Raw genomic sequence first — 11,379 nt, forward strand, 5'->3', positions numbered from 1 at the left:
TGTAAACTCAGTAGGGGGGGACCAGAAGGGTTTGGGAGAGACCTTGTTTCCCCTAGCGCCCCCTGGCATAACAAGGAATAAAGGCCACAAGATGCTGGACAGTAGGTTTAGATTGGATATCAGGAAGCACTACTTCACGGTTAGGGCGGCTAGGATCTGGAACCAACTTCCTAGGGAAGTGGTGCTGGCTCCTACCATGGGGGTCTTTAAGAAGAGGTTTGATGCCTACCTGGCTGGAGTCATCTGAGCCCAGTTTTTTTCCTGCCCAGGCAGAGGGTCGGACTTGAAGATCTACAAGGTCCCTTCCGACCCGACTTCTAGGATTCTATGATTCCCTCCTCCCCTTCTTAAAAACTGGCACCACATTGGCCCTTTCCCAGTCTTCTGGGACCTCTCCCAGGCACTACAAGTCTTCAAATACCTTCTTCAATGGTTCTACAATGACTCCAGTCAATTCCCTCAGCACTCTTGGGTGTCGTCCATCCAGTTGTGCCAACTTGAAGACATCCAGCCGCTCTAAGTTCTCCCTCACCAGTTCAGTTAGCAATTTCCCACCCCAGCCAATCCATTCAGTATCTGACCAGGCAGGTGACCACCATTTGTATGCAGGAACACTGATACAAAGTATTCATTAAAGAGTTCAGTTTTCTCCTATCTGTTATCAGCTGTCCCATGGCATTCTGCAAGGGCTCACCATTTCACTTGGTCTTCCTCCTGCTCCCTATATACCTAAAGAAAGACTTCTTATTGCCGTTAACTTCAGTTAGCAACCTGATCTCAGTCACCACCCTTGCCTTCCTTATCCTCTCCATACAAATACAGGGTGTACTTCTGCATTTAATATAATATTAAATATTACTATTGATTAGCAAACTGTTGCAGTACTGGCAACATAGATTGTGGTTTCATTGTGTTAGGCACTCTAGTAACCTGCAGTCAGATATATACAAGATATATGAAGGAATTGTTTTACTAACCAGCGATATGCAGCAAACTTGGGTAGAACAGGATCCCTGGTTAACTATATAACTATTTAGGACAGGAAGGTATATCTCTTTTGTCACTTACATCTTCTCTACTCTCTTTTTGTGAGTAGGGGTTGGTTGGTTGTTCGTGGGCGCTTTGTGACTAGGATGTGAGGTAAGGACCAGAGCAGATATTCACAGGACTCTTTTTTGCTGATTGTTCATTATATGGACACCTGTAATCACTGATGACTTGATGGTCCCTCCTAGTCCTGTGTTCCTCTTTGTTTTAGCATCAACATCATTATTGCTGCAGGTGTTGTTAAATGATGGTAGCGTACACGTTGTGCACTACCCCTGATCTGAGCAGCTGGAATGGATGATCGGGCAGGCTGACAGCCAATCAGATATTGCTGGATATTTTATCAATGACATGACAGAACAAGATGGGAGCCGTGTTGTATGTCTGTTACTTCTGCTGTTGGTGTGAAGGATGGAGCTATAAATCACTTGAGGAAAGCTCTCTCAGGAAATTGCACAGACACACTGAAGAACTGCAGATGGAGCCAGCATGTGACACCAGATAAGAATCTGCCCAACCTTTAGGGAAGTTTGGATTAGGATGCAACTCCGAAAATGGGTGATACAACTTTCTAACTCACCTTCTCATGAGTGCCTGTGAATCTCTTAGGGAGCTGCCAGTATCCTTTATGATCACTTAGCAGACTGAACTCACTGACCAACTGACAGATGGAGTGCATCAGGTATGGTTTGAAGGCCACCTAAGCTCCTGTCACAGGATCCTTTGCTACATGCCCAGGTGCAGTACAGAGCTTTCTTTTACTTTGGCTTCTTTGGTTTCTTTACTAGGTCTAAAACGATGAAGGTTTTTTAATACCTTAGATCAGAATTTTCAAAAGTGACCCTTGATACGTGGTGCCTTGACTCCTGGATGCCTAGCACGTAGGCCTTTGAGGCAGCTGAGAACTGTGCCATTTCTACAATACATCTAGGACTTGTCATCGGACCATGGCCCATTGTCCCTTTGTTCTATTTGCTCAATCTTGTGTAGCGATTAGGCTGTGAAGTTGAGGGACAGAAAGGAAGTCTTTGAAGAGGAGATCTCAGTTTTGAACCAAAGCTTTGAACCTTCCTGGTAATTCCCATGGGCTCTGACCAGATGATCCCATCACTCAGCACCCATGAGCACAGCAATGAGGTTTACTCTTCCGTCTGTTTTACTGTCCTAAATAGTGTGGTGATAGATTAGGTCTTTCAAGCTTTCTGGTATTTCGTATTTAGAGTAGACAGATCAACCCAGATCTGCTACATTGCACAAAATATTACGAGCATAAAAGGAAGTGACACAGCATTATGGGTAAATAATCTCTGACAGCTTGGTCTTTCATTTGCCTTGGAATTAAAAGTGGCAGTAACCTCTTTGACTGGTATATAACGTTATTACAGATGTGCTATTTGGGAGCTGCACAGCCCAATGCCAGGTCAGGAGATTAAGAGACACTTTTCACAGTGGATGATCTAAACACATTTATCTTTTGTTTTTATTTTCTCATTAACTCTTTCCCCATGTAATTGTTACATGCCTGTCCTCCCTCCTGTGTGAGCTCTCAGATACTGGAGGATCTCCTCCAAGGCTGTAGAGGCTCTGGTAAAGGCTCTGATTTATGCCATTCCAAAACCTGCTTGGCTGAAAATTTCTGGAGAAGACCATCATACCTGCTCTGCCAAGGCTATTCACTCAACTTTAAATCAAAAGAGACTGTTTCTTACCTCCCCTTTTCCTATAACAAATCACAAACCATTTCCATTTGTCTGTAGCCAACACGCTGTTCCTCTTAATGCGCTAAGCTTCCCAACATGATGTTTAGCACATGTTCCTTTGCACTGCCCCCCTCTGCTCAAAGGCAGCCTTATAGTTTGCAAATGGGATGAAACCACTGTGCAGCCTGGTGTCTTGGCTCTGTTCCTGCTGTACTCCACTGGTGCCAGAACCTTTACTGTACCTTCCAAGTCATTATGAGTGTTCAAAGCTTGCCAGAAAAACTGGGAGGATAAAAGCAAGCAAAGAACTAATGCACATACAGAAGAACTACTGTAACTGAAGCATATCCTCCATAGGGAAGCTTTACCTGCAGGGTTCTTGCCTGCAGGCTGTGGCTCATTGTTGCACAACCTTCTTCAGGTGGGTCTCCTACTAAGCTTGCCTTCTGGAGAACAAAAGACACACTTGCCCTGAAAGGCAAATCATCCCTGGATGCATTTGTCTGGGATGGCTGCCATGATCAACATGCCCAAGTCACTTGTGAAAGCCTTAGAGTGATCTGTCAGGGGAAGATATGAAACACTGCGATGAGGGTTCTGTCCTTGCAAGGGCCCCTTATCATGAAGGTCCAAAAAAACTTCCAAAAAAACCCACCCTAGCAAATGCAAAGACAATGAACATGGCTAGGGAAGAGATCCTTCTGCTGTGACAAAGTAGCAGGCAGTTACAGTTGCTGGGGCCAGTGATGGGGAAGACCCAAATCACATGCCTGTTCATGATTATACCAGTTCTTCACAGAAACTTCCATTTTCATTGTTATTTATGTAGCAGTGGCACCCATGTGTGTTGGACCCTGCCCACACCAGAAGGACAGTCCATGGGTGGGACAACATATAGCTTGAAAAAATGTGGGACAGGGACAAAAAATGATTAGGAAGCAAGGGAGCCTATGACCAGATACAGCATGCCGCAGAGTTTCAAGTCTTCATTTGAAGGGACAGGACTCTAATAACAGAAAGGGGAAAGGAAGTGGCATTGAGAAGAACAGAGGAGAGCTGAGAGCTGTGCAGGTGGGACTGTGAGATAGGGATGGGGCCAATCAGCAGGGAGTGAGGACTATCCAAATGTTTTGCCAGTCTCCCTGAGATATTTCCTTTAGGCTTTTAGTCCCATCATCATTCACCAGGTGAACCTGTGTGTTCAAGAGGATTAGTTCTGCCTTTAACAGCTAAGGGAACTAGGTGAGATGGGGGCTGCTTGGAGTCTGGTGGCCACTTTTGGGGGGAAACTGGGAACATATTTGGGCCTTGTGCTCATGCTGCCCGAGTGCTGCAGCCATACCTGCCTACATGCCTATAACACAATGTACCTGTCACTATAGGATCTGGGTGACTGTGCCTCAGCACCCTGGTTGGCCACCCTTAGTGCTGTGAAGGGAGTTCAGTCCCTAGGACCACTTCACTCCTTGGTCTCTCTGCTGAGACTACAAACAAAGGGGCTGGTCAGCAACATTTGTGCTGAAGGCTTCTGCACCATGCACAACTGTTTACTAGGAACTGGACTGACACCGGCATCTCATACCCAGTACCTGTCAAAAATAGGGAGATCCCCAGTCATGACTGGTCTTGAACTCAAACCAGCAATGTGCAGTTATTGTGCAGTACCAGTCCAAGTTTTAATGCTAGCAGAGCAGCTGTATAAATGTTTCGTGACATTTTTGAGAGGGAATAGATCATGCTGGCTAAACTTCTCCTTACAGAAAGCACCCAAATAATACCTTTTTCAATTTAAACAAACTTTATTTGCTTTAAAGATTTTATGATAATTTCCAACAGATGCCAACAGGCAGCCAATCTGCTCTGCCTCTACCTATTTTCAAGCCCTCCCAGAATATCCTGCTTGCCTACGCTAGTGTTTCCACTGAAACCTGTCCTCCCTCATGCCCACTCCCCTGCATTTAGAACCTCCTCAGTGTTTTCTTTTCCTTCCCAGTCTAGGGTGGCAATCCTAGTTAGTCACCAGCATTTTCTACATACACACTCAATTTGATTTGATTTTTCAGTTCTAAAATGCCTGACTGCCCTAACGTCTCTGGGCCAGTGACAAAAGCTAAAAGTAGCATTACATTTGTTAATTAGCATTAGCTGCAAATGGAAGACTTCACTCTGAGATTATGCTATTGGATATAACATCAATATCTTCTGTCCTGAAAACCTTAGGCAAAGCTCCCTTGAGAACAGAGAAACTTTATACTGAGCCTAAAATCAACAGATTTGGGCTCTCAGCTTGCTTAAACCCAAACCATGGAGGCTTTTTAAAGATCTTTATCAACTGTGATTGTACCTGGGACAGAGTCAGATGCCAGTGTTGTCTTTGGAATCATCATGTGCTTTGTACTGTTTCGTTAGGCTACACAAGCCAAACTTCCTGCACCCCCTTCAGGGACAGACGGAGGCATCTGTGATCCCATCTCTACAACAATGAAAATTTGCTTCAGCCATCACAATAAATCCAGATGGGCAGTGCCTCTCTGTTTCCTAAGGGCTGTAAGAACGATCTTGGATCCAGGTATGCCTGTGATGCCAGTGAACCGTGAAAGCTGTTGGTGAGGAGTGAGAAGAGCCACTCAGTCTTAAGAGAAGATGCCATTTAAGTTCTCGATGCTTGCTCAAATCATCTGGTCTGGATGGAGCCTAGCTCAGCTTGCTCTCAACCCAGGCTCTGGGAAGGAAAAGGCTGTTCACCTTCTGTATCAGATGTAACAAGAGACCTTGATTTATGGATCATCCTCATGCTGATGATTCAACAGCCCCAGCCACTGGAAGTAGGCTGAAAATACCTTTGGCATTAAATTTGATCTGCCTCCTGTTCTGCTGGAATCTTAAAGACTGACTGTTTCTCAGTTGCTTAATGAAGCCACTGCTCTGGGCCCATTTAGATACCTCTCCGGGAGCCAGTGCAGGCAGGCAGGTTCCACCAGTTGACAAACCTGGAGTACTGCACATCACCATCTGCTCTGCTTTTAGACCCATAGGAAGACATGCTGTGGAGCTGCTAATATTGGGATTTGCAGGGTGTGGTGTGGAAGCACCCTCTGGAGAGAAGCAGCTGTGTGAACAGGAGGACATTTTGCTCTCTGCCTTGGGCTTTAAGTCAAGTCAATCCTCAGAGCCGAATTGCTCCCAGGAAATTGAGCAGTGCTGTTGGGATGAGCTTCCTGGGAGAAGGGATTCTCTGCATGCTGTTTGATCATCTCACATCAGCAGTGCTGTATTTAAATAAAACACTGAATGGTTGGGTTGGAAGGGACCCCTAGGATTATGTGGTCTTGGTCTACCCTCTGCACAAACGCAGGCTAATAAATAATGCAGCTCCTTCTGAATATACCCAAATATCATGTCAGAGGTTTCTATCCTCTTCAAGACTCTTGACATCTGCTACCATTTGGTAGGAGAGCCAAACTGGTGTCAGAATGAGATGGTGGCACCAGGAAAAGGAGAGAGGACTATTTCTGAAAGACATCAGGGGTGCTAACAGAGCTGGAATGTCTTTGCCACTACTTTAATCCCTGCCCTCTCCACAAACACAGCCAGTAGGAGGATATATAAAGATATACAGCAAAAAATTCTTTCAAAGGATGGCACTCTCTTAAAAACCCACTACACATAAGAGTAGTATATCAGTGATGGGCATGCCATAGGACTGCAGTGACATGAGAAACAAATCCTCCTGAGACAAGACAACCAGCAAACACACTACTGGCACCTGTGGGGAAGTGAAAGGAGTAGTAGATGGAGACAGGCTATGAGTTAGCATGCAGCATTCACAAACAGATCATATGCCTGCCATATGCCATTATTCCTTCAGCTTCCATGTGGGACCAGGGGGCATATTAGCTGTATGTTTATTCTAGAATCTTTTTTTATTTTTCAAAATATATTCAAATTCATTATTATGAAGTACAATTATTAAAATGTATTCTCCCCCCAAAGCTTTGAAGCATAGAGAAGAGTCCTCTAAATGCTGAAATATTTACTCTGCTTTCACAGGGTATGAGTGGCTTTTAGCTTTGTTAAAGCATGACTGCTCTAAGAAGTCTTGACTAAAATGTAACCTGCCTAAAAATAATTGATAACTAAGTGGGAAATGTCACTGTAATACCAGTTTCTCTTCTTTTTGTTGCAGGGGATTCAATAAATAAATGAGTTGTCTCTGTTTGTGTAGGATCTCTGAATTGGGTGCGCTCTGTGGCAGTCATGAGAGGAGCACAATTTAATCAATAGAATGTTTTTCCAGAGCTATGCAAACACCTGAGCAAATGAAACTGAATCAAGTGAATGAATGAAAAAGGCTGACTTGAGTCTAGCTTGTCCAGTCCTATCCTCTGCCTCTATCTCCCATTACCTGGGGAACTGATAGAGATTTGTTCTTTACCAAGAATCCTCCAGGGCTCTCTGAAGTCCAATTTTTTTTCAGCCAATGAAGCAATTTATCTTTCAACATTGCGCTTTGGAGACTGTCATATATCATGAGTGATGCTAGGTTGCCACCCAGACAGTATTTCACTGCCACTGATACTGTTAATGTCTACAGAGTGGCATCGAAGGATGAGTCATGGCCAGCATTTACTATGTATAAGAAAAGAGGTTTCTATAAACAAGGTAACGTAGCCTGGAAAGGTGAGGGTTAGAGACAGTTCTTCAATATCTGCAAAATGATAAGAGTTAAAGGAAAAGTAATTAGTTCCTTCTTCTCCACCCTCATGCTAGGAGCGGATGACCCTTCAGGTCCTCTTTCCAGGAAAGTGGGTAATGGACATCCTGAAGGAAAGGGGACATTTTGCACAATTGCTCCAATATTTGGGACCCTAACTGGAAACCCTGTAAAGTGGTGCTAAGCTTGGAGTGGAACATTTGTTTCAAAGGAAAAGGCACTTTTTTCCTTCAGAGACCTTGAGTACCTGGAGTTGAACCCTGCTAAAACACTAGAATTGAGAGCATTTGCCAGTAATTAGATATATGTAGATAGTATGGGAGCTCTGAAAAGTAAGAACTGGGATCAATAACAGGCCGCCAGAACAGAGAGGGACTGGAAACACTGCCTAGAAAGTCTTCACCTGAGGGTTCCCAGGTCAGTTTGCATACTCCATAATTCTGAGTGCCAGCAATAGCTTCCTCAGCTGCACAGCACTGGATCATTCTGGACTTATAGGAAAAGGAGTTTAAAATATATATATATTAGCTTGGGGTTGCTTAAAATGCTATGTTTTAGTTATGTCAAAATGCTAAGTTCTGAGTTAGGATTTTAAACTATTTTGAAATGAAAAGTCATTATGAAATGAAAAAAAAAGTTCCATCCGGCTATTGACATATTCTTTACTTTTCTTTTTCTTTTTTTCAGAAGAAAACTTTATTGAAAGCAATGTATTCCTGGGAAAAGATTTTAGGTCAATGACAATTTTTGAATGAAAAATATTTTGTTGGATTGTTTTCTTCCCATTCTATATATTATACAGAAAGAAGTAAAACTGGGAGTGATTCCTAGTTTCACAAATAAACATTAGAGGGATTAGAGGGTTTTCTGTCTCTCACCATGTAGACTAGTCAGAGACACTGATCACCAGGGATCCTGGTTTTCTCTCATAAAAAATTCCCCAATTTTTGGATTAAAAAAAGTAACCCAAATCCACATTTTTCTGTGATTAAAATGGAACACCGCTGTATATTTATCTATATATTAGCAGTGTTTCATTGTAATCACAGAAAAATGTGGATTTGGGGTTACTTTTTTAATTTGAAAATTGGGTATTTTTTTAAATCAGAAAAAATCAGGATCCCTGGTGATCACAACATCCTGGAGTGAAAAGGTTTACCATTCCTTCAGGAGGCAATATAGCTCACTATATAAGAAGGGGATTTCTATTCATATCTCTGTCCTTGACTTGCTGTGTAACTAGAAGGCAACTCACTTCACCTCTCTGTGCCTCTAATCACATCTCACCTGGTGGCTTGTGTATTTGGGACAGGGACTCTCTCACTATATATTTGTACCTAGCGCAGTGGGACCTGAATTTCAGTTGGTTCCTCCAGCCATTACTGATATATAATGATATATAATCCACTTTCCTCCTTCAGGTGCAGTATTTGAATATGGATGTAAAAGTAAATCAGAACTTTTCCAAACTTTTACTGGTTCTTACTTAGCAACCTAGCTTTAAAATATTTCCTATCTGCTCAGGTGTGACAGGTGAAGCTATCCACCTGGCAGCTATCAGCAGCTATTCTGTTCAGTACCAGGGCTGAAGCATTTGACACAAACTGAGCATGAGGAAGAACTACAGAGGAGCAGGAGAGAGAAACAGGCACATGAGGGGAAAAGATGCCAAAACAAGAAAAACTGACCCAAAGAAAAGAGAACGTGAATGGCAGACAGACTCAAAGAGAGTTACCGGGAGATTTTTAAATACAAAAGAGTGAGCCCAGAAGGAATGTACATAGAATGCATGAAAATCTCTTCTTTGCCTTTGACAAAGAGCATTTTCCATAACCTCAGCTTCATAGCTTCATGCATTCTCTCGCTCTCTCTTGTGGCTGGGGGGAAGGGAGGCAGAGGGCAGAATTGTAGACATGCCAGCTATTGAAGTCCCTTCCAACAGTGCCACAAGCTTTCTCCACTAGTTAAAACCCCAAATCAAATTTCATAGGTTCACCCATCCCATGTAAAGTAAAAAGGGGGGAAAAAGTGATCCCCCCTCCTCCCCCTCGGCTTCCTGCAAATCAGCTGCACATTTCAGATACACACTGTTAGGCTGTGACACACAAAGGCATCCACATCTGGGTGCTCTGAGCAGTGTGCCGTGCTCTGCCCTTCATGTACAAATTCTGTGTGGAAGGGGGAGGGGGTGCTCCCTCCCCATTTACAGCCAGCCTTGCTGCATTAGCTAGTTTTCAGGGAGCTTTGTTTCAATAAAAGCCCCTTGCTTCTCCACAGGCCTACTGTGCTGTTCCAGGCAGAATTTGCTTTCCCCCCTACCTTCCAGATACAACCTTCTCCCCTCTCTGGGCCCTTTTCTGCATAGGTCTGCAACAAGATTTGATCACAGAAGGACCAGAGTACTTTGTAGTGATCTGCAGGTTCAAGAAATATAGGCATACAATGAATGAGAAGAGCTAATAATAACATTTATTGGCGGAGCAGTAAGCAACCTCTCTTCAGCTCCTGTTTGGCTCCAACTAATTAGCTTGGCTGTGGGACTCTCTATCAATTCTGTAGTTTAAGTAAGGGAGCAGTTCCTTAAGGAGACGATCCTCCAAGCCCAAAGTGCAACAATCCCGATGGGGCTCAAAGTGGGCAAGAGTGCTCAAAAGCCCCCATGGCTCACCAAAAGCATCCAGGAATGTCTCAAAGCCAAAAGGGAGGTGTACACCCAATGGAAGGGAGAGGCCATCACCAAAGAGGATTATACCTCCATTGCTCGAGATTGTAGGGGGGCGGTCAGGAAGGCCAAGGTGGAGATGGAACTGAGACTAGCAACCAGGATCAAAGATAACAAGAAGTCCCTTTTTAAATACATAGGGGGTAAAAAGAAGGTACCAAGTAATGTGAAGCCTCTGCAGGATACGCTTGGAAATCTGGTGGTAGCACCAGATAACAAAACTAACCTCTTTAACAGATTCTTTGCTTCCATTTTTCTGAGCAGGGACAGAGACATCCCCCCACTGGGATCCCAGACAGACCCAGGGGAGGTGCAGCCATGCCCAGGGTCAGTGAGGACCTAGTCAGGGAACTTCTGGAGGGACCAGACGTGTTCAAATCAGCAGGTCCGGATGATCTCCACCCCAGAGAGCTGAGGGAGTTGGCAGAGGTCATTGCAGGACCCCGGGACGGCTGTACAAGCACTAGTGGTGCTCTGGCGAGGTGCTGGAGGACTGAAAAAGGGCCAATGTGGTCCCCATTTTCAAAAAAGAGAGGAACCAGGAACCAGGAAACTATAGGCTCATTAGTCTTACCTCAGTCCTGGGAAAGCTCTTTGAGAAAATTATCCAGGAGCACATCTGTGAGGGACCAGCAGGGGAGATTATGCTTAGGGCAATCAACATGGGTTCATTAGAGACAGGTCCTGTCAGACCAACCTGGTGGCCTTCTACGACCAGGTCACAAAGCCTTGGACTCAGGTGTTGTGATGGACATAGTCTTTCTGAACTTTAGGAAGGCCTTCAACACCATCTCTCACCCCATCCTCATTAAAGATGAATGTGGTGTTGATGCCTACACAGTCATATGGGTCACAGACTGGCTGGAGGGCTGCACCCAGAGAGTGGTGGTGGACGGGTCATTTTTGACCTGGATGGATGTGAGCAGTGGGGTCCCCCAGGGCTCGGTCCTTGGGCCCGCACTGTCCAATATCTTCATCAGTGACTTGGACGAGGGGGTGAAAAGCACCTTGTTCAAGTTTGCAGATGACGCTAAGATGTGGGGAGAAGTGGGCATGCTGAAGGAGAGGGACAGGCTAAAACTAGATCTGGACAGGTTACAGAGGTGGGCGGATGAGAATAGGATGGGTTTCAACATGGACAAGTGCAAGGTACTGCACCTAGGGAAGAAGAATCAGCACCATACCTACAGGCCGGC

The sequence above is a fragment of the Crocodylus porosus genome, unplaced genomic scaffold (assembly GCF_001723895.1).
Source record: "Crocodylus porosus isolate Cpor-Errol unplaced genomic scaffold, CroPor_comp1, whole genome shotgun sequence".
Classification (NCBI taxonomy): Eukaryota; Metazoa; Chordata; order Crocodylia; family Crocodylidae; genus Crocodylus; species Crocodylus porosus.